Source organism: Geotrypetes seraphini, chromosome 1 (assembly GCF_902459505.1).
Source record: "Geotrypetes seraphini chromosome 1, aGeoSer1.1, whole genome shotgun sequence".
In the NCBI taxonomy this organism is placed as follows: Eukaryota; Metazoa; Chordata; class Amphibia; order Gymnophiona; family Dermophiidae; genus Geotrypetes; species Geotrypetes seraphini.
In genome coordinates, this window is record NC_047084.1 from 455,177,413 (window position 1) to 455,196,242 (window position 18,830).

Here is an 18,830-nt window from a genome sequence, read left to right on the forward strand (position 1 = left end):
ATTCCCGGCGCCTCGCGGGTGAAGACTGAGCAGAAGTATTTATTTAACAGTTGGGCTTTTTCCGAGTCCGTTTCTACAAAGTCTCCGTCTGGTTTTCTGAGACGTACTATCCCGCCCGAGTTCTTATTTCTGTCACTGATATACCTGAAGAAAGATTTATCTCCTTTCTGGATGTTCTTTGCTAGAGACTCCTCCATGCGGAATTTGGCCTCCCTAACTGCTGCTTTGACGGCCCTTGACTTGGCCAGATATTTTACTCTAGAGTCCTGTGTCCCTGATTGTTTGTAAGAGATGAATGCTTTTTTCTTCTCTTTGATGATGTCCGAGATCTCCGTAGAGAACCACTGTGGCTTGTTGTTCCTACTCCGTTTGCTTACTGATTTAACATAGCGGTTTGTTGCTTCCTGTATGGTGTCTTTCAGAGTTGACCACATTTCTTCCACGCTGACGGTGTCTGCTTGGCTTTGTAGCGCCTGGTGAACGAAGTCTCCCATGTCTTGGAAGTTTGTGTCTTTGAATTTGAGAACCTTGGTCATTGTGGTAGATTTCGTGAAACCTTTCCTGAGATTGAACCATATCATATTGTGGTCACTGGAAGCCAAAGTTTCACCCACCGAGACCTCTGTGATACTTTCCCCGTTGGTAAGTACTAGGTCCAGTATTGCCTGATCCCTTGTTGGTTCAGATACCAGTTGCCTGAGTCTTGCTCCATTCAAAGAGTTTAATAGCTTCCTGCTGTTGCCTGAAGCAGAGGAAAGTGTGACCCAATCCACATCAGTCATGTTGAAGTCACCTACCAATACTGTATCACCCCGCAAGGTGATATTCTCTATATCTCCGATTAATTCCTTATCTAGGTCATCTTGATGTCTTGGGGGTCTGTATACTACGCCAAGATACAGGCATTTGTCCCTCCCTCTGGCCAAATTTACCCAAAGGGATTCCCCAGTGTACTGTACATCTGTGATTCTGGTGACCTTAATGTCCTCTCTAGTATATAATGCTACACCACCTCCCATTTTACCCTCCCTGTCCCGCGAAGCAAGTTGTAACCTGGTATGACCATGTCCCACCCGTGGGAGTCTGTGAGCCAGGTCTCAGATATCGCCACTACATCCAGGTCGGCATTCCTCATTTCTGTTTCCAAGTCTAGGATCTTATTTCCCAGACTGTGGGGGTTGACGTACATAGCCCTCCACGTTGTGTGTTTGTTGTATCTCAGTGGGACAATCCCTCTTTACCAACTAGGACCCCATTAGCATTATTCGCATGTCTCTTGCACTCCCTAGCATTATTCGCCTGTCTCTTACACTCCATAGACCCAGAGCTAAAGCTTGAACCTGTCTCGGACTCCCCATGACTATAGTGTGCTCCTATCTCAGACTCGGTAATGTGTGTACCCTGTGGGGGTATTCCCGTTTGGGCTACTCGAGCTCCTTTAGTGCAATTTGCAACGTGTGCACTCTCTCTGGTCCCAGAATTATAATGTGTACCCCCTCTAGACCCAGAATTGCTATGTATCCTCCCCCTAGACCCAAAATTGTAATGTGTCCCAGAAATATAGTATTTACTTAGCTCAGTCTCAAAAGAGTATTGGTAGCTTAGCTCGTCAGGTGGGTTGTTTGTGCCCGTACCCTCCCCCAACTTACCTAGTTTAAAGCCCTGTGTAGTAGGCGGGCTAGACGGTGTCCAAGGACGTTCTTCCCCCTCCTGGTCAGGTGTAACCCGTCTGGTCCCAGCAGTCCTTGCAGTGCCTCTCCGTGGTGTAGGAACCCAAAGTTCATCTCCTTGCACCATCCCTGCAACCAGTCGTTCGCCCTCTGAACTCGATCCTCCCTGGCACTGCCCTTGCCCCTCACTGGGAGGATCGATGAGAAGACCACCTGCGCATCCATCCTCCTCAGCTTCTCTCCCAGGGCTCTGAAGTCTTCGGGTATGCTCTCCGGGGTGCACCTGGCAGTGTCGTTGGTTCCGACGTGGATGAGGATCATAGGGAAGTGATCCTGCGGTTTGATGAGTCTGTCCAGGCTATCGGTTACATCCCGGATCCTGGCCCCCGGCAAACAGCAGACCTCTCTTGATTGCAGATCAGGTCTACAAATTGGTCCCTCGGTGCCCCTTAGCAGCGAATCCCCGATGACCACAACTCTGCGCTTTCTAGGGGCGGGCCGACCTGTTGACTCTGGAACCGGAACCATCTGCTCAACCACTTCTTGAACCTCGTTGTCAGGATCCTCCTGTAGCAGCTGGTATCTGTTCTTAAGGGGGATATGTGGTGTCGATGTAGAGCTGCCCTGTATGTGAGAGAGAGAAACAGAATGAGGTTTTCTGCGTTTTCCTGTGGAGGAAGTCACCAGCTGCCAGGAATCAGCGTCTCCAGTGACTTCCTGAATTCCGACGGTTGGATTCAAGCCTGAAGTTTTGGAAGCTTTGGGAGTCTCAAGGATGGTCTTGTCAGGCTCTCGTTCGGCGATCTGAGACAGCTCCTGAATTATTCCGTCAATGAAAGTCTCGTCATCACGGATGCTCCTTAAGCGTTGAATCTCCTCTCTCAGGCTCATCAGCTCTAGCAGAAGGCTTTCATCTGGCTGTTCAATTGGTTCCGTCTGAGTGGAGACTGAAGACATCTTTGAGGGGATGGCATCAGTCTGTACAGAGACCTCTGCCCTCTATCCAGGCTCCCCCTCTGTCTGTACGAAGACCGTAGCCATCCCCTGGGTACTTTCGGCGACTGAGCTGCCTGTCTTGACTGAAGTCTTGCTGCCTCTAGTTCTGCCTGCCATATATAAAGGTTTTTTATTATTATTATTTATTTATTTATTTATTTATTTTTTAGATTTTTGTCAGAATGGGGACTGTTAGGAGTTGGTGTCTGCCTGTCAGAATAGAGTGGTTGGTGTGGTCCGCCTGTTAAGTGTGCTTGTTGGTTAGGTAGGAGTAGAGAGTTGAAAGTTGAAAGACCTGGAAGAGGGAAAGATTGAAGAAAGGTTGAAGTTGATTGGTAATTTAGCTAGTTGTAGGATTTTAGAGACCAGCTGAAATTGAAAGCCCTTCCTTGATGCCCTTCTTGAGGCCCTTCGCAAAGGCGCTCTCGCTAAGGCAAGTGCCTTTGCCGCTCGCCTTCGCCGCACGACTGCGAGCCGTTGGCTCGAGCCCTTATATGGGGGAGATCTGCAGTGACATCGGGGGGGTGGGCGGACTTACCACCGCGTCCCGTCCGCCTCCTTCTCTGACGATTTCAGCGCTCCTCTCCCCTGCTTAGCCTCCTCCGTCTCCTGTAAGCACCTCCGCTGCTTTTCCTCCCCTTTCCCTGCCTTCTCCGCTTCTCTGTAAGCTCTCCGCTCCCTTTCTCCTCCTCCTCCGCCTCTCCGTGTGCTCTCCGCCCCTTTCTCCGTCTCCCTGCTCGCTCTCCGCCCCTTCCTCCGCCTCTTGGCAAGCACTCTGCTTCTCTCGCCGCTGCTAAGTGCCTCCTTCCTCTCTCTCTAGATCAGCCTGCCTGCCTGCTCTCACTCCCTGCAAGCACCCTCACGCTGCTACCACGTGCTTGCCTTGCCTGGCTGGCCTAGAGCTGAGGATTCCTTTGTTGGCTCGAGCTTGGGTTGGGATGTAACAGCGAACCCTGACCCTGTGATAGTATAGAGGGAAACCGAGGCAGAAGCAGTGGATCTCTGACACTGAGTTGAAGTAGGAGGGAAAACCAAGGCTGGCGTGGCCAGCGAGGAGCAATCAGGATCAGGGTGGCTTGTACTGTTTTCAGGTGGACAAGCGTCCGCAGGATCAGAGGAAACGGTGGAAACGCGTACAGGAACCTTCCCTCCCAGTCGAGGAGGAAGGCGTCGGCCTCGAGCCGGTCCGGGGAGTACATCCGGGAGCAGAAGAGAGGCAGTTTGTGATTGTGGGGGGATGCGAACAGATCTATTTGAGGTGTCCCCCACTGATCGAACACCTGTCATAAGGTCTGAGAGTGCAGTGACCACTCGTGTGGCTGGAGGAGGCGGCTGAGTCTGTCCGCCAGACAGTTTTGTTCTCCTTGTATGTACACCGCTCAAAGGAAGGTGTTGTTGGAGATTGCCCATTTCCAGAGGCGCAGAGCTTCCCGGCAGAGGGGCCAAGACCCTGTTCCCCCTTGTTTGTTCACGTAGTACATTGCTACCTGGTTGTCGGTTCGGATGAGAACCACCCGGTCGTGGAGCAGATGTTGAAAAGCTACAGCTGAGAGATAGATGGCCCGAAGCTCTAGCACGTTGATGTGGCAGCGACGGTCCTCTGCTGACCACATCCCTCGAGTGCGTAGGCCATCCAGATGGGCTTCCCAAGAGTACTCCGATGAGTCCGTGGTGAGCACCTTGTTGTGTGGGGGGGGCGAGGAAGTGCAAACCTTTGGAAAGATTTGAAGAGTCGGCCCACCAGCGGAGCGATCGTTGCAAGGAAGGAGTCACTGTCACGGGGCGATCGATCGAGTCCCGATCTTGACGCCATTGAGAGGCTAGGTTCCATTGAGGGATTCTCAGGTGGAGACGGGCGAATGGTGTGACGTGGACGGTGGAGGCCAAGTGACCTAGTAGAGTCATCATCTGTCGAGTTGATACCGAGGGTAGAAGTGAGATCTTTCGACTCAGATTTACTAAAGCCTCTAGACGTGGAGGGGGGAGGAAGGGACAGAGGCGAACCGTGTCCAGCGTGGCCCCGATGAACTGCAGGGACTGTGAGGGGCTCAGTTGGGATTTTGGGAAGTTTACCTCAAACCCCAGACTCTGTAGGTAGATAATAGTCTGTTGGGTCGCTGAGATAACCCCTTCCCTGGACGGGGCTTTGATCAGCCAGTCGTCCAGGTAGGGGAATACCTGAAGGCCCTGGGAGCGTAAGGCAGCTGCGACCACCACGAGGCACTTGGTGAAGACCCGGGGTAACGATGCTAGGCCGAAGGGGAGGACTCGATATTGTAGGTGCAGGTCCCCTACTTGGAAACGCAAGAATTTGCGGTGAGCGGGGTGCACTGGAACATGTGTGTACGCCTCCTTCAGATCGATGGAGCAGAGCCAATCGCCTTTTTCGATCAGGGGGTAGAGGGTCATAAGAACATAAGCAGTGCCTCCGCCGGGTCAGACCATAGGTCCATCCTGCCCGGCGGTCCGCTCCCGCGGCAGCCCAAACAGGTCACGACCTGTCTGAATCACCAGAAGGGGCTCCCTTGCCACCTTGGTTTCTCATTGAAGTCCTATCTTCCCATCGTAGTCCTAACCCTCCGGTCTTGCACATGCACAACCTGTTGGGTTTCTATACTTATTACCTGGTTAGCTTTCTATACTTGTGTTACATCCCAGCTCCTCCCTCAGTATCCCACGATCCCTTTATCCCTCAGGAAACCGTCCAATCCCTGTTTGAATCCCTGTACCGTACTCTGCCTGATCACTTCCTCCGGTAGCGCATTCCAAGTGTCCATGACCCTTTGGGTGAAAAAAAACTTCCTTGCATTTGTTTTGAACCTATCTCCCTTCAGTTTCTCCGAATGTCCCCTCGTACTTGTTGTCCCCTTCAGTCTGAAGAATCTGTCCCTATCCACCCTCTCTATGCCCCTCATGATCTTGAAGGTCTCTATCATATCTCCCCTGAGCCTCCTTTTTTCCAGAGAGAAGAGCCCCAGCCTATCCAACCTCTCGGCGTATGGGCAGTGTTCCAGCCCTTTTACCAGTTTCGTTGCTCTCCTTTGGACTCTCTCAAGTACCGCCATGTCCTTCTTGAGGTGTGGCGACCAATACTGAACGCAGTATTCCAGATGTGGACGCACCATCGCTCGATACAATGGCATGATGACTTCCCGCGTCCTGGTTGTTATGCCCCTCTTTATGATGCCCAGCATCCTGTTGGCTTTTTTCGAGGCTGCTGCGCACTGTGCAGATGGCTTCAGTGATGCATCCACCAGCACACCCAAGTCTCTCTCAAGTCTGCTGTCTCCCAACAATGCCCCCCCCCCCAATTTGTAGTTGAACAACGGGTTCTTTTTCCCTATATGCATGACCTTGCATTTTTCCACGTTAAAGCGCATTTGCCATTTGTTTGCTCAGTCTTCCAGCTTGTCCAGGTCCCTTTGCAGGTCCTCACACTCCTCCCTGGACCTAACTCTACCGCACAGTTTGGTATCGTCTGCAAATTTTATAACCTCGCACTTTGCCTCCTTTTCCAGGTCATTGATAAATATGTTGAAGAGTAACCGCCCCAGCACCGATCCCTGTGGCACACCGCTCGTGACTCCCCGCCAGTCAGAATATTGGCCCTTCACTCCGACCCTCTGCAGTCTACCCGACAACCAGTGCTTGATCCATCTGTGCACATCCCCTCCCACCCCGTGGTTCCACAGCTTCCTAAGCAGCCTTTCATGTGGCACCTTGTCGAAAGCCTTTTGAAAATTGAGGTAAATGATGTCTATGGGTTCCCCATTGTCCACCCGACTGCTTATTCCCTCAAAGAAGTACAGAAGGTTCGTTAGGCACGACCTTCCCTTACAGAATCCGTGCTGGCTTGTTCTCAGTAGGCCATTCCTCTCGATGTGCTCGCAAATGCCGTCCTTGATCATAGCTTCCACCATCTTCCCTATAATTGAAGTCAGGCTCACCGGCCTGTAGTTCCCGGAGTCACCCCTCGATCCCTTCTTGAAGATAGGTGTGACATTCGCCAATTTCCAGTCCTCTGGTACCTCACCAGTTTTCAAGGATAGGTTGCAAACATGCTGGATTGTGCCCGCTATTTCTTGTCTTAGTTCCTTCAGAACCCTTGGGTGGATCCCATCCGGGCCCGGTGATTTACCGCATTTTAATCTGTCTATCTGTTTGAGGACATCCTCCTTACTTACCTCTATGTGCTCCAATTTTTCGGCCTGTTCCCCACTCATGAGCTCCTCTGAGTCCGGTATATTAGATGTGTCTTCGCTCGTGAAAACCGACGAGAAGAACGTGTTCAACCTCTCAGCTACCTCTTTATCCTCCTTAATCACTCCCTTCCTATCCCCATCGTCCAACGGCCCCACCTCCTCTCTCGCTGGTCGCTTCCCCTTTACGTAACTGAAGAATGCCTTGAAGTTTTTCGCCTCCCTGGCCAGCCCCTCTTCGTATTCCCCTTTCGTTTTTCTAACCTCTTGGTGGCATTCCTTTTGGCATTTCCTGTGCGCCTGGTGATTTTCCTCCGTTGGGTCCTTTTTCCATCTCCGGAAGGATACTTTTTTGTCATTTATTGCCCTCTTTACTTCAGTTGACATCCAAACCGGGTCCTTTGATCGCTTGTTCTTGCAGCCTTTCCTGAAACTGGGGACGTACATTCTTTGTGCTTCCTGCAGGGTGTCCCTGAATAGGGTCCAGGCGCTTCCCACAGTCTCCATCCTAAAGATGTTTCTGAGCTTCCTCCCCACCATTTCCCTCATAGCAACATAGTTCCCTTTCTTGAAGTTGAGCGCAGTTGTTGCGGTCCTCCTTACTATGGGTGTCCCCCTTTCTAATGTGAATCTGATCACGTTGTGATCACTGTTGCCTAGTGGTCCTCCCACTTCTACCTGTTGCCTAGTGGTCCTCCCACTTCTACCCCTCTTGCAGGCCCCCCTAATCCGTTTAGGATGAGGTCAAGAGTAGCACCCCCTCTTGTCGGTTCTTTGACTAGTTGCTCCATGAAGCAGTCCCTCACAGCTTCTACAAATCCTGTTTCCCTAGTGCAGTTGGAGTGACCCGTACTCCAGTCTATTCCCGGGTAGTTGAAGTCCCCCATCACTGTTACACTTCCAGTCCTGCATTCCTGTCTCAATTCCGCTTCCAAGTCGTGTCCGACTCCTTCTGGCGTACCAGGTGGGCGATAGTACAGCCCCAGTTTTATGCCTGCACCCTTGTTTCCCGGCAATTTGACCCATAGCGATTCCAGCCCCTCTGCCTTCGTTGCCATATCCATCCCGACCGAGTGGATAGAGTCCTTTATATATAGTGCTATGCCTCCCCCCTTCTTGTGGGTCCTGTCCCTCCTGTAGAGCTTGTACCCCGGCAGCGCCACATCCCATTGATTTTCCTCTGTCCACCAGGTTTCTGCAATTCCAATTATATCTAGGTCCTCCCCCTTGGTCACGACTTCTAGTTCACCCATCTTGGCCATGAGGCTTCTTGCATTTGCGTATAAGCACCGCAGGTCCCGTAGGTCCCGTCGTTTTTCCTCCACCTCTGCATTTACCTGGGCCGCCTGCCCTTGGATTTCGGGCAATTCTCCCGTTCCCTGTGCTTCTGCTTTGCCCTTTACCCTCTTAGCTTTCAGCTTCCCCACATTCCCGCCACCCCACTTCCCCGCTTTTCCTCTGGGTTTTCTAGCCCTACCGGCCCCCTCCTGGGCTATCATCCCTTGAGCCTCTGTTTGATCCCCCTCGCCTTGTGGTACCTCTATATTGCCCTCAGCTTTCGCCCTCGTGCCACCCAGTCCCCCTGTGTCTCCATGCCCCTTAGTCTTCTCCCAGCAAGCTCCCTTTACCTGATGTTTCCCTCGCTGTCTGATCATAAGATCCTCCGGTTCCTCTGCTTCCTCCCTGCAGTCAGCCCGTTCAGCATCTGTTCTGGATACTGTTGTCCGAAGCGTCAACATCAGATCAGCTGTCGGCTTTCCCCCTCTCCTCAGTTTAAAGCCCTCTCGATCTCCTTCCTCACATTGGCTGCCAGTAGTCTAGTTCCCGCTGTGCTCAGGTGCAGGCCGTCCCGCCGGTAGAGCTTGCTCTTTCCCCAGAAGGACGTCCAGTTCCTCACAAAGTGGAAGCCCTCCTCCTGGCACCATCTCCTCAACCATGCATTCACAGCCTGGAGGTCTGCCTGCCTCTTTGCATCTGCTCTCGGTACAGGCAGGATCTCCGAGAATGCTATCCTCCGTGTGCTCCGCTTCAGCTTTCGTCCCAGGACCCTGAACTGGTCAGTCAGTGTGGCCATGCTGAAGTTCCTCCGGCTCACATCATTCGTTCCGACGTGGATTATTACCGCAGTCTCCTCTGTCTCTGCTCCGTCCAGGATCCTCTCGATCCTATCAGTGATGTCTCGTGTCTTGGCCCCTGGGAGACAAGTCACTAGCCGGTCCTCCCTTCCTCCAGCTACGTGACTGTCTACCTCTCTCAAGATCGAGTCTCCCACCACAATAGCAGACTTCCCTTTCCTCAGCAACCTCCTCTGCCTCAGGTCCGTGTCCTTGGTGTAGTGCGGTGTCTCTCCCTCAGGGTCCCGGTGAGTCGCGGTCTCCTCCTCTTGCGTGGTTCCTCCGCTAGGTCCTTCCCCAGTGTCGCCTTGTGGATCCTGGGTCTCGTCTGCCGACATCCGTCTGTGCAGCTGCTGGTCCCGTTCCTCCACCTTCCTATAGGCCTCCTGGATGAATCTCTCGAGGTCTCTCACCTGGTCCACAATGGGGCCTGCTCCGTCTGTGTTCTGAGTTGACCAGCTCGTCTCCTCTGTGGTGCGCAGTCCCTCCAGTCCCTCCAGTTCCTGGACCCTGACCCTCAATCTGCCGACCTCCATCCTCAGGCTTTCCAGTTCCTGACACTGACTGCATATGTACTCCCGCCTTCCCAAGGGGAGGTAGTCGTACATATTACACTCTGTGCAGTATACCGGAAAGTACCTCTGGGATCCTGGGTCCTCCATCGCTCTCGTAAAGTGCTGGTGTGCTCCTGCTGATTGGAGCCTGTTATTTTGTTAGCTTCAGAATCCAACTGTCGTCACTGCAGGCGCTTCACAAAGGCGCGCCGAACAGCTGAGCGCAATTGGCGCTGTGCTCTTTTAGATTTTCCCTTTCGGTCAGGGAGAGGGGCGGAGCAGGGCTCCCATGCTGCCTCTCTTCGGGAACAATCTGGATACGCTGTCTCCCGCTGGTGGGTCGGTAGGGAAAGCATCCGAAATTTTTCCCGTACCAGAAATTTGCTGAGTCGTCTCAAGTCTAGTATTGGGCGTAGGTCTCCCGTTTTCTTCGGTACCAGGAAGTAACGGGAGTAGAAGCCCTTCCCCTGTTGGTCGGGGGGAACCTCCTCCACTGCTCGCAGGCGAAGCAGATCTCGAGCTTCTGAGAGGAGTAGTGGTAGCAGCGTTCGGTTGGGAGGGCACTTCCCTGGGGGGCTGTCTGGGGGAATGGCTCGAAAGTTGAGTATCCTGATGAGATCACGCCAAGGACCCATGCGTCCGACGTGAGTTGTTTCCAGTAAGGGTAAAAAGCTCTGAGGCGGCCCCCGATAGGTAGGGAGCCTGGAACACTGGCGGAGAGGGTCAGTCCCCTTCCGCATATCCTGTCAAAAGGACGGGGATGGTTTGGTAGTTGCAGACGGTTGGGATTTGGGTGGGGCCCGATGGTGGGCTTGCGGATGCCTGGGCGGAGGCCGGGAGAAGGCAGGAGTGGATTTTTGCGGGTAGCGGCGCAGAGGGGCCCTGAATGGCCTGGACGCGGGCGGTTTTGGCTTTTGCCGGACAAGGGAGGCAAATGAGCGTTCGTGTTCAGAGAGGCATTTTGTAGCCGCCTCGATAGTGTCGTCAAACAGCTCTTTTCCCACGCAGGGGAGGTTAGCCAACCGGTCCTGTAAGTTGGGGTCCATGTCGACCAGGCGCAGCCAAGCTAATCGGCGCATGGCGATAGCAAAGGCTGCCTCTCTGGAGGAGAGTTCGAAGCCATCGTAGGCCGCGTGGAATAGATGGAGGCATAGGTTGGAGAGGGACTCTACAAGCAGGCTAAACGCTCCTTGGCAAAACACTGCGGTGAAGTTAATTTACAATGCAAAAAAATATGATCACGTTACCCCTTTACTAATTAAATCCCATTGGCTTCCGATAAGTCATCGCATCACTTTTAAATTATTGCTTTTGGTTTTTAAAGCGTTAAATTTTAAGGAACCTCAATTTATTAACAGATGGCTTATCCCTTATAGTATATCACGTTCACTTCGTTCAACATCTCTTAATCTTCTTGCCGTGCCTTCAATTAAAATGATAGGAACTAGAAGACACGACATGTTTTCAGTTATGGCACCACATTCTTGAAATCTTTTACCACAATACATCAGAGAACTAAAAGATTTAACACTGTTTAAAAAAACATTAAAAACTTTTCTTTTTAAAGACGCGTATGGATCTCAGGACTGCTAAAAACTTAATGATTGTTTAACTACAATTTTAAATTTCACAAATAGCGAAGATTAACCCTTTTTTTTTGTACTTACCCTTTATGTTCTTTCTTCTCTTCTATCAAAATTGTAACTATTCCCCATGTTAACCTCACATGTCGTGTAAGTTACCCACAAGTTTACTGTAAAGTCTTGTCTACACTAGTCTGTTTAGTTTGTTAAATTTTAACTAACCACAAATTTTTGTTTGGTTTGTAACACTAACATTTATCTGTTTTATTTTTATTAATTAATGTTATTATTATTGTACATCGCCTAGTAATCTAAATAGGCGATTTATCAAGAACGATTAAACTTGAAACTTGAAGGGAGGCTGGTAAGTCAGTCTCAAAGGCTCTCAGTAGTCCGATGAGGTATTTGAGGTAGGATGTGAAGGTGAAAGTGTAGCTTTGCACCCTAGAGGCCATCATCGCATTTTGATATAGTCTCCTGTTGAACTTGTCCAGGGTTCGGCCTTCCCGACCTGGGGGGACCGTGGCTGAGACCCGGGAGGTGTGAGCCTTTTTCAGGGACGATTCTACCAACAGCGACTGGTGGGAGAGCTGTGGTTGTTCAAACCCCTGGTAGGGTACCGTACGGTACTTGGCCTCCATTTTGGAGGGGACGGCTGTGACCATATAGGGGGTCTCCAGGTTCCTGAAGAAAGCCTGTTGGAGTACCGGATTAGGCGGTAAGCGAAGGGACTCTCTGGGCAGTGATGGCATGTCCAGCTCCGCTAGGTACTCCTTTGAGTATCTGGAGTCGGACTGGAGGTCTAAGTCCAAAGCGTGGCCCATGTCCTGGACAAAGCGAGTGAAGGATGGGCGGGTGTTCCCGAGGCCCCGTGTGGGGTCGGTGAACGAGACATCCGTCGGGTGGAGAAGGAGGGGGAGGCTTCCCTCGAGTATCGAGGTTCCCGCTCCGATCCACGTTCTGAAACTGGGGAAGCACTGTGAAAGTGTTCCGGGGTCGGGGATCTCCGACGTCTCGAGGAGCCCCTCGGAGACGATGCCGGGGTTCGGGGTACCGATCGATGTCGAATCGGTGACCTCGACCCGGACTCCCTCGGTGAAAGCCTGACACCTCGGATCACAGCCCCGGTCCGAGGGGGAGTTCGGAGGATGCGCGGGTTGGAGAGTGATAACTCCGCCACCCTGAGCGGTCCCGTACGAGGTGTAGGGGAACGGCCTCGTAGAGTGGGGGAACTCCGGGCCTTCTTGGAGGTACGGCGGTTCGAGGTTTCTGTCGGTTTAGCACGACGTTTTGCCCTGTGGCGGTCTGTGGAGGGAGAGCGCCTCGGGTGCCTCGGCGAGGAGTCAGAGGAGGATGAGATGCGGCGGAGCTTGCGCACTTTTCCCCGAGGTGGCTCGACGCGAGGCTCAGGCTGGTCTGGCACATGCGGGGTCGAGGCCGGTTGTAGATGGGCCATTGCAGCGGACAGCTCCGACGAGATCATTGCTCGGAGTAGGTCCTGGAAGACAGGCACGGACAGCATCGAAGGCATGTCCATTGCCTCGGTGCACTCCACCGGGGGCGACCTCGTTTCAGAGTATTCCCATGTGGTGGAGGCACGGCCCGAAGGCTTGGAGGGCTTCGCCGGGGCTGAAAGCATGGGGCTTCCGCCATGCGTCGCCGGTGTCCCCGAGGTTGGTTTCTTTGCTGGTAAAGAACCTGAAGAGGGAAGAGGGGACTTACCCGGAGCCGAGGTTTTCTGTTGTCCCGAGGACTTCGGGGTCGAGTCTCGAGGCGATGCCGAGGTATTCGGGGCCGAGGTCAAGGCCGGGGCCGATCTCGAGGCCGAGGTAGAGGGTTGGTCTGGGGCGAAAAGATCCGCCATGCGGGCTTTCCTTCGACTGAGGGCCCGGTTCTGGAAAGTAGCACACTGGGGGCAGGAGTCGGTTGGATGAGCGGTCCCCAGGCAAATGATGCACCGGCGATGCGGGTCTGTGATGGAAAGAAGCCGCTCGCACCGGGTGCACTTTTTAAAGCCGGTAAAAGGCCGGGACATAGAAACGAAAGTGGCCGCGGCTCGAGTAGCCACGCGGCCACGGGGACCCGGAAGCCTCCGGGTCGGTGAAAAATGAAGCAGGAATCAAGTTGAAAAAGAAAAAATTTGCGCACAGCGACTTAATCAAGAAAAAACAAGAAAAAAATTGCGGTGCTAGAAGGCAGTTGGGGCAGAGCCTAAAAAAACACGACTTCTAGGCTCAGCGGAAAATTTTGAACTGGAGACCACGAGGGGATGCGCCCCCTAGTGGAGCAGGAAGGCACGCATGCGTGGAGCAGCAGAGCAAACTTAAATCTTCAATCAAGTTTGCTTGAAAATGCTTCCGCATCGGGGCTCCGTAGATGACGTCACCCACATGTGAGAATATCATGCCTGCTTGTCCTGGGATAACTTAACTATTCTCCGAGTGAAAAAAAAATTTTCCTACTACTGGTTTTAAAAATATTTCCCTGTAACTTCATCTAGTGTCCCCTAGTCTTTGCAATTTTTGACGGAGTGAAAAATCGATTCTACTCCACTCCGGATTTTTGTAGACTTCAATCATCCTCAGCCGTCTTTTTCAAGCTGAAGAGCCCTGTTTTAGTCTTTCCTCATACAAGAGGAGTTCCATTCCCTTTACCATCTTGGTCGCTCTTCTTTGAACCTTTTCTAGTGCCACTATATCTTTCTTGCGATAAGGAGAACAGAATTGAATGCAATACTCCAGATGAGGTCGTACCATGGAGCAATACAAGGGCATTCTAACATTCTTAGTCTTGTTAACCATCCCTTTTTAATAATTCCTAGAATCCTATTTGCTTTTTGGCCGCACATTGGGCGGAAGGTTTCATCGTATTGTCTACAATGATACAGAGATCCTTTTCTTGGGCACTAATCCCCAAAGTAGACCCTAGCATCCGGTAACTGTGATTCAGGTTATTCTTCCCAATGTGCATCACTTTGCATTTGTCCACATTAAATTTCATCTGCCATTTGGACGCCCAGTCTTCCAATTTCCTAAGGTCCGCCTGCAATTTTTCACAATCTACAAGCATTTTAATAACTTTGAACAGTTTAGTGTCATCTGCAAATTTAATAATAATAACAGTTTATATACCGCAGGACCGTGAAGTTCTATGCGATTTACAATGATTAAAAATGCTACAAATTAAGTAGAACTAACAAAGTTAAAAGCTAATGATTAACAGCTCTATACATCAGTTATTGTGGAAACCACAGGATGAGCCGAAAGGGGTTTCCCTTCGATAGGCTAATGAAAAACAGCAATTGCACCGAGATGGACTCAAATGGATGTGGATTTGAGGCCTGATTGAGACAAATGGAACAGGTATTCCAAAACTGAAAACAAATAGGTAGATTGAGGTTCCTTGTGACAAATGGTACACCAAGCAGAAAATCTAGTGGTAGACTTTCTAGAAGCCTCTAAAACATCCTGTACACCAGTGGTTCCCAACCCTGTCCTGGAGGAACACCAGGCCAATTGGGTTTTCAGGCTAGCCCTAATGAATATGCATGAAGCAAATTTGCATGCCTATCACTTCCATCATATGCAAATCTCTCATGCATATTCATTAGGGCTAGCCTGAAAACCCGATTGGCCTGGTGTTCCTCCAGGACAGGGTTGGGAATCACTGCTGTACACATTGAAAGGACTGTAGAGTGGCAGTTAGGTTGAGAGGTACCAAACTGTCAGGTGTAGAGACTGCAGGTTGGGATAAAGTAGAGACCCTTGACTCTGTGTAAGCAGAGGGAAAAACTGGTAGAAGCAATGGCTCCCTGCTGCTGAGTTGAAGTAGAAGGGAGAACCAAGGTTGCCTGGGCCACCGAGTCTTGAGAATCAGAGGAAATGGAGGGAATGTATAGAGAAACTGATTTGTTCATTTCAGAAGGAAAGCATCTGCCTTGAGGCGATGAGGAGGGTATATCCTGGAGCCAAACCAAGGCAGTTTGTGGTTGTGTGAAGACACAAAGAGATCTCTCTGAGGAGTGCCCCACTGAGAAAAAAATGTGATGGAGAGGCGAGGAATTGAGTGTCCATTCATGAGGCTGCAGAAGACGACTCAATTTGTCTGCCAGACAGTTTTTCTCTTCTTGAATGTAGTCTGCTTTCATGAAGGTGTTGTGATGGATTGCCGAAGTCCACACCTTTTGAGCTTCCTAACAAAGAGAGATCGATCCTTGTTGTCCTGCTTGTTGACATTGTACATGGCTACTTAATTGTCTATCCGAATGAGGACTACCTGGTCGTGAAAATGTTGAAAAGCTTTGAGAGCATTGAAAATCGCTCTGAGTTCCAACAGATTAATGTGACACTGACGTTCCGTGCTGGACCAATGGCCTTGAGTATGGAGACCGTCGAGATGAGCCCCCCAATCGTAGGTCAAGGAATCTGTCTTAAGGACATTTTGATGGGGGAGTGTTTGAAACAGTAAACCTCTGGAGAGATTGGAAGAGAGCATCCACCAGTCTCCACTGTCTAACGAAGGAGTTATTGTAATGTGTTGAGAGAGTGGGTTGCAATCCTGCACCCACTGAGATGCCAGGGTCTACTGAGGGATTCTGAGGTGAAGTCTGGCAAAAGGAGTCACATGAACTGTAGAGGCCATGTGACCTGGGAGAAGCATCATGTGTCTTGCTGAAATTGTAGTCAAAGACGACACCTTGTGGCAGAGACGAATAAGAGCATCTTGACTTTGTTGAGAAGGAAAGCTCTGAGGTGGACAGTGTCCAGGATAGCTTCGATGAACTGTAAATTCTGAGAGGGCTGTAGCTGGGATTTGGGAAAGTTGATTTCGAACCCTAGACTTTGTAGAAACCAAGTAGTCCGTAGGGTCGCTACAATAACCCCTTGAGCTGTGGAATCCTTGATGAGCCAGTTGTCTAGGTACGGAAACACCTGGAGCCCATGGTTCCGCAAAGCTGCTGCTACTACAACTAGGCACTTGGTGAACACTCTTGGAAAATGAAGCCAGACCGAAAGGTAGTACTCTGTACTGAAAATGCAGATTCCTAACCTGAAATCTGAGGAACTGTCAAGAGGCTGGATGAATGGGAATGTAAGTGTAAGCCTCTTTGAGATCTAGAGAACATGACCAATTGTTCTGATCTAGAAGGGGGTACAATGATGCCAGAGAAAGCATTCGAAATTTCTCCCTGACAAGAAATTTGTTGAGGGCTCTGAGATCCAAAATGGGTCGCAGATCGCCAGTCTTCTTCGGAACTAGGAAATAACGGAAGTAAAACCCCCTACTCTGCTGTTTCAGCGGAACCTCCTCGATGGCATGGAGACGAAGCAGAGCTTGAGCTTCCTGAAGAAGAAGGGCGGTCAGAGATGGATTGGAAGGATACTCTCTTGACAGCAGATCTGGAGGAACCTGGATGAAATAAAGAGAGTATCCTTCCCTGATGATGGACAGCACCCAGAGGTCTGATGTAATGATCTCCCATCATTGGTAAAAATGATGGAGATAACCTCAAATGGGAAGGGGGAGGACAGAGGCAGAACGATATAGGTTATGCTCTATAGTTAACTGGTCAAAAAGGCTGAGAGGCCTTAGGCGCAGCAGAAGTCTGAGGTTTCTACTGCCGCTGTTGGGGTTTCTTAGGAGTCACCCTGGTATAAGGAGCAGTCCTCTGTGGGAAACGCCGCTGGTAAGATGGTATAGGCCTGAAACCCTTAGAGGTGGGAAGGCTTAGGCTTAGGACAAATGATGGAAGCAAATGACTTCTCATGTTCAGACAATTTCTTAGTGACTTCCTCGATGGAGTCAAACAATCACTGCCTTGACAAGGAAGGTTGGCGAAGCAATTCAGTAGATTAGGATCCATGTCTACAGTGCGAAGCCAGGCAAGCCAGCGCTTGGCCACTGAGAAGGCGGTGACCCTCGAGGCAAGCTCAATGCATCACAGAAAGATTGAAGGAGATGCATGAAGTTGATTCAGAGTAGTAATGGTGTTCTGAAAACCGGTAAGACAATGTTGAGGAACATACTTGAAATATGCAGGCAGTGTATCAACCAAATGCTTGAAATAAGAAATGAATATAAAGTTGTAATTCAAAACCCTGGTTGCCATAAGAGAATTCTGATACAAACTGCCCAAACTTGTCCATGGTCCTGCCCTCTCTTCCAGCAGGGACAGTGGCATAAACTTTGGCAAGGTTGCTCCTTTTCAAAGAGGACTCCACAAGAAGGGACTGATGTGATAATTGAGACTTCTCGAACCCTTGCAATGGACCATTCTGTAACGGGATTCCAGCTTGCTTGGAACGGCAGGAATGGAATAAGGAGTTTCAAGGTTCCTCTTGAAAGTTTGAGAGAGAGGAATCTTTTAATGGGTATTTTGAGAGACTCTGCAGGAGGTCGAGACATACCCATCTCTTCTAAATACTAAGTAGTGTATTTGGAATCAGAGTCCAAATTAATCTTGAGCGCTTTACTCATTTGACGAAGAAAAGGAGATATGTTTCAAGGTAGATTGACCTCAAGGAGAAGGTGACCTTGAAGCGCCTTGAAAAGCAGAGAACGATGGCGAAGCTTCCTTGGAGTACTCACACCTGAGACCTGAATATGCAGTTATAGACAACTCACTGGGAGAAGAATCCCTCGCAGGAAAAGCAGATGGAGGAGGCATCCTCGACTTTGGAGTAGAAAGCCTCGAATAACCTCGAGGTGTAGAGCGACGAGGCGTGTCTTGAGAAGAGGATCTATGCCTCGATGGATGCCTCGACTGGTATGGTGAACTGTGCCTCGAACCAGGCAGGTCTCGCTGAAAAGGAAGTCGAGGAATCTTTGCCCTATGCCTCAGGAAGGGCGAAGCCTTATGCAAGGAACGAAGGCTGGAGATCGAGACACCACCAAAGATTGAATTCCTGCTGTCAAGGTATCTCGAGGTTCTGACAAGGACTCAGCTCCTTCAATAGCATGCTTATGCTCCCGACGAGATACTCACAAAGAATCGACTCCTTGCTTATTAAATGTGGAATCCTCTCAAGGCACTCCCAAGGACTCGACTCCTTGTATAGAGTGAGGAGTCTCAACTCGAGGCGCAGCCAAGGACTCGACTCCTTGTGATACTGCTTGCTCACGCTGGACTGCAGGAAGCAGAGTCGAGGCAGAAGCATGTTTGGCAAGGATATTGCCTAGCTGGCGATCCAAAATGGTCTGGATGAGAGCCTCCAAACGTGACTGAAGAGACCGGGGAATCTGACACTTTTGGCAAAGCCAGAGCCTCAGATGAAGAACGACTCTTCGACTTCGAGACATGCTTCTTAGGCAGCTTGATGACCACTGCTGACATGAGGGAGGCCCTGTAATCGAATAGATGTGGCCAGCACAATCAGACACACCCTCAATAATCTGGGAGGAAAAAACCCAAAACTGTTAAGGAGTACGGTTGAAAACCAAAGCTCGAAAGCCGTATGAATTGGAGCCTGTAGCGGCTGCCCGGAAAATCAGGAAGCAGAGCCATGAGGTCTGAAATCCAGAAAAAAACAGAGTCATCCAGTGGCCTTGACAATTAAGAGAAAGACCAGTAATCGAAGAGAACCCTTCAAGGTGAATTAGCAGGAGAAAACAGGAAGGACTATGATCTCACACAGACTCTCAAAAGAAAACAGAATCTGAGAGCAGGAAGAAAAGATTAATGAATAAAGCCTCCAGATGAAGAAAACTTGGAGAG

The 18,830-nt window shown here is 50.6% G+C and overlaps 1 protein-coding gene across 7 annotated transcripts in view; it reads right to left on the reverse strand.

Annotated features, from left to right (window-relative positions):
* The window catches only part of HUWE1 (HECT, UBA and WWE domain containing E3 ubiquitin protein ligase 1), a 779,197-nt gene that overhangs the window by 735,785 nt on the left and 24,582 nt on the right, over positions 1-18,830 (reverse strand). The gene's annotated exons all lie outside the window — the stretch shown is intronic.